Here is a 5,000-nt window from a genome sequence, read left to right as displayed (position 1 = left end):
CTGGAATTCAGCAGCTCATGTTTGGGATCTTTGGAAACCTCGGGATCTGCACTAGAGTTTGAAGTAAAGCTCTGTGGGTTCGATCAAAGCGTGGTCGCACAGTGAAGATGAATGTACCTGTGGGAGCTGCGGAGCTGAAGAGATGAAAATTGATTGACATGTACAGATTTCTGCTGTCACATGTTGCTTTGCTGCTGATTTACATGTGAAACCTCTGTTGTTGTCAGTGAGTTCAGCTGATATGATCATTTGTTAAGATGTGAACAAGCCTCATCTTGTATCTTTCACAGCTTTTATCAAAAGTTTGACCTTGCTCGCTTTGTGGCTCTGAAAATCTGCTTAAAGGAGTTTCATGTAGCCTCTTGTTTGTGTAGGAAGTTGAAATTGAGTATCACCAGGCCAGAGGTTTTTTTTTTTTTTTTTTTTTTTTTTATCAGCGTGTCTTCTTGTGTGCTTCCTCTTCTGGAGGACAGAGGTCATGACCTGACCCGACCCTGTTACCTCACTGACTTCACTTCCTGTTTCAGAAACAAAGAGAGAGAGAAAGTGAACCAAGTAAAAATAACCTCTGAGGAAATTTTTTTTTACGTCTAAATGCTTAATTGCTCAATTAAAAAAAAAAAAAAAGAAAATAACCATTAGCTGCAGCTTTAAAAAGCAGAAATAAGTGGGTAAATGAATCAGTTAGTAAGAAGTTAGTTGCAGTCTTACAGAGTCCCCCATGTTTTCCATGTCAACAAACCATTTATCAGATCCTGTGGGGAACTAAAGATTTCACATCATGGAATCAAAATGTGGATTTTTGGTTGAAACAGCTGCTCAGAAACCACACAGCTGATAAATGGCTGTGGAAAGCAAAACGTTTCCTGGGGATTATTTTCCCTGGCGGAGGAGGAGGAGGGAGCGTTTCAGTGTGAAAAAGTCCTGAAAAGCCAACAGTGCTGCTGCTTTTAGGAAAACTCATGTGGAGGACTTTATTGGGCTGATGGAAAACTGGAGTGAAGAAAGTGTGAAGGCTCTGAAAGTTCATGTTCATATCGTAGTGGAATGAATGGAGGAAAGGAGGAGGAGTGATGTGGCAGCTCTGAAAGCCCACTGCTCGCTCTGGGAGGAGAGCAGAGGAACGTGAAGGAGATAAAACTGTGGACATGCAGAAGCTCTGGGATGCTCCTTGGAGAACAGATTGATCAGAGCATCAGCTAAATCTGAGGCATGTCCGATGTAAATGTGAGCAGATGTTTGGAGGTCTTATTTGTGCAGCGTGCAGCTGTGATGCAGGCCGGCTGCAGGATAACATCAGAAACAACAGAGTGGCCTCGGTGCCAACCTGCTTTATCTGTGCAGGTCCAGACAGGCGCACCCAAACTGCAACTCACACTCACTTCCTGTCCTCTGGAGGACTTGCTCTGACTTCCTGATGCACATTCGCTCAACACAGAGCAGGAGGACAAATCCACGCTGTGACTGAGATGTGAAGTCATCAGTTTATTGTTAAATTAACACAAGATCACAAATGTACAAGAAAAATGTTGCAGCACCTGGTTTGAAACACAAGTACAGTAAATATAGCACCCATTAAATATGTATATAAGCTCCAAGCAGTGAAGTAATGCTGCTGCATGGATCCAACAACATGTTGACGTGTCTGCCACTGAATATTTCATTTTTATTTGACAGCTTTTATACATAGACACCCACGTCTACCTGCTTTTATTCCCTACTGTGAAGTAATGCAAGTAGAATCTGAATTTCAGTCCTGATTTTTCTTCATTTAGTGGCAATTTGACAAATTTGCCAGCCTGTGAAGGGAAGTGTTGGGTATGACACGGTTGGCTGGATGAGGATGGGCAATTCAAGATTTAATTTGTGAATATACAACAAACACATGGAAAGCCCCCCTCCGAAGTGTAATCAGTGATAAATGCTGTTTCTAGGAATGACACACAGGGGTTTGTTTGGCTGCAGGGCCTCATGTGATCTGTTTTCATTTGCTAAAAATCCAAAACAGGCCCAAACCAGTGATGTGACCTTTTGTTTTTGTTTTTTTTAATAAACATGATGTCAACAAGAGAATCAGGTCAGTGAGAGTTCAGGTTTTGATGTTTGGTTTCCTGTCAGTCAAGAGGGACGTCTTCCTTTCAGATTGATAGATAAATACATTGGAAACCTTTAAAGAAAAACATTAAAATTGATATATTATTTCCCAAATATGTAGTTATGCCGATAATGACAATGACTTTGTTCTTTTTTGCCGATGACAGACTATGATCATCAATCAGCTGATTATTAATCTGAGCGGCTCCGCCCTGTCTGCAGCTCGAGCAGAGATCAGTGATCATGATGGGCGGAGCGACAACATGAAACATAAAATCAGCCCTGCGTGTTTCTGCTTGTTTCAGTTTTCACAGCACACAGGACGAGATTAAAGCAAAGTGAGACAGTCAGGAGGACACACACACACACACACACACACACACACACACACACACACACTCACTCACTCACAGTGGAGGTGAAGGCAGCTCAGATGGTGTGGATCATGGTTTTACTCCCTGCTGTACAACACTGATGCATCACTCCTGCCTGTGTGTGTGTGTGTGTGTGTGTGTGTGTGTGTGTGTGTGTGTGTGTGTGTGTGTGTTCAGATGATGCTAACCAGCCTGTATTGGCTGTATCTGTGTGCTGTGTGTTTGTGGTAATGTAACTGAGTAGAAGTGGCTTCATATAGGAGATGAAACTGTGTGGAGTTTGCATGCTCTCTCTCTCTCTCTCTCTCTCTCTCTCTCTCTCTCTCTCTCTCTCTCTCTCTCCTCTCTCTCCTCTCTCTCTCTCTCTCTCTCTCTCTCTCTCTCTCTCTCCTCTCTCTCTCTGTGTGTGTGTGTGTGTGTGTGTGTGTGTGTGTGTGTGTGTGTGTGTGTGTGTGTTGCTGCTGGGAGCTCCTGTTTCTTTCGACAGCCCAAACACTTGCGAGTCAGTAAAGCTGTGAATGTGTGTGTGAATGTGTGTGTCTGCCTTGATAACGGTCTCATGTTATTATTATTATTATTATTATTATTATTATTATTATTATTATTATTATCATTGTTGTTGTTGTTATTAATTTTATTATCATTATTGACCAATCAGAACCAAGCAGGAGGTACTGAGACCCGTGCCTGTTCTATTCAGTTCTGTTTCTACGCTCACAGTCCAGAAAATCCTTGAAAGTTGAGGAAAGTTCTAGAAATTAAATTATAGATTTTAAAACAAAAAATTCAACACACTGAATCAATCAGTGTGTGTGTTCAGCTTCCATTTTCATGACTGGTCTTGAGTTGAGCTGTGAATCATATTATATGTCAGTGTGTAATGCGGAACAAAGTGTGTGTGTGTGTGTGTGTGTGTGTGTCTGTGTGTATTCCCCTCAGGGAACTGATGCTCACTTCCTGTTACATTCACATTCTTAAACTCTGTTAGCTCTTTGTGTTTGTGATCTAGGAATGTGTGTGTGTGTGTGTGTGTGTGTGTGTGTGTGTGTGTGTGTCGTGGGGGGGATTGGGTGAATGACCTGAGGCCATGTCATCACTGGTGTCACCTCACATGACATCACACACACACACACACACACACACACACACACACACACACACACACACACACACAGACCGCACACACACACACACACACACACACACACACACACACAGACCGCACACACACACACACACACACACACACACACAGACCGCACACACACACACACACACACAGCAGTTTGTTCTTTGTTCTTCAGCTGTATTGTTTTTTTAAGTGATGCTTCCTCTTGCCGTGTCCCATGATGCTTTGCTGCGTTCCCTGTTGACGTACAGATGTGAGTCTCTGGCTCCGATCCCAGGAGGAAACTGGTCAGGAACCAGTTTGCCTCTCACACACCAGTGTGTGTGTGTGTGTGTGTGTGTGTGTGTGTGTGTGTGTGTGTGTGTGTGTGTGTGTGTGTGTGTGTGTGTTGCTGACCAGCTGACCAGTGGCTGATACCTGGCCGATGGTTCAGTATCATCTCAGCGCTGTGTCACCATGGTGACAGGAGGCTAGTGTTTACCTCTACCTGCCCATCATGTCCACATCACTGATCAGAAATGAACACATGATAAATATTTAGTCGAGCTCCAGCAGTAATCCCTCCAATATCTTTACTATATTGACACTTGATCAAAAATATGCTGATATTTGATTTTGTCCATGTTGTCCAGCCCTAATCCAGCACTCATAATCCATCATTTTTGTATCAAGCACTCACCATGTGCCTCAATCCCCGATGAAGAAAGTTTTATTCACAGGATTTCATGGTAAACTGATATTCCAAAAACCTCAGACATCTATGATCCACTGGCAGAAACTGGTATCATAATTTTGCATTTTTACAATTTAAAAAGCTCTCTCGTGTGTCACGCTGTATATTTGAGTGTATAATCTGGAAAATCTGGATCCTGGACCCGGTGAATCTCTGCTGATGTGTTTTGGAAGCAGAGTCTGTTTTTCAGACGGTGATGAGAGAAACCTCGACCATCAGGAGCAAAAATCAAACGGTTGCAGGAAAAGCGTTTAATATTTTTTAAGTCTGATGCTGCAGGTTAAGTAAGGCATGATCAGCTGGGAGGTGATAAACAGATTTAAGGCACAACATGGAGATAAAGAACTGCCTGTTGTGAATAACTCAGCTGTGCTTTTTATTGTTGCTATGGTTACACGTCGGGTAGCCGATGTATGTAGAGCGGTGATTAAAGTTGAGCCAAACTGAACAGGTTCAACACACACCTGCTGGCCAATCAGACTGTGGTGTCATTTTATTACTGTGTGCCATGAAAAATGATGTCAGGTTAAAGACACTGCCAAACTCTTATCTCTGTTTTATTTATTGATTGATTTTTTATTTCATTCTGTTAAGTGTGGAGTTTACTTCTGAGCTGCAGTCGACGCCTGCGTGTGGTCTGGTCCTCAGTCTGCGGTCTGTGGCTCTGCAG

General features: G+C 42.8%; 1 protein-coding gene across 1 annotated transcript in view; it reads left to right on the top strand.

Moving 5' to 3' along the window:
- Window positions 1-5,000, top strand: part of LOC115379559 (leucine-rich repeat and calponin homology domain-containing protein 1-like) — a 90,343-nt gene that overhangs the window by 27,599 nt on the left and 57,744 nt on the right. The gene's annotated exons all lie outside the window — the stretch shown is intronic.

Source organism: Myripristis murdjan, chromosome 21 (genome assembly GCF_902150065.1).
Source record: "Myripristis murdjan chromosome 21, fMyrMur1.1, whole genome shotgun sequence".
NCBI lineage: Eukaryota > Metazoa > Chordata > Actinopteri > Holocentriformes > Holocentridae > Myripristis > Myripristis murdjan.
The sequence above is the reverse complement of the archived record's forward strand: the minus strand, read 5'-3'. Positions and strand labels throughout refer to the sequence as shown.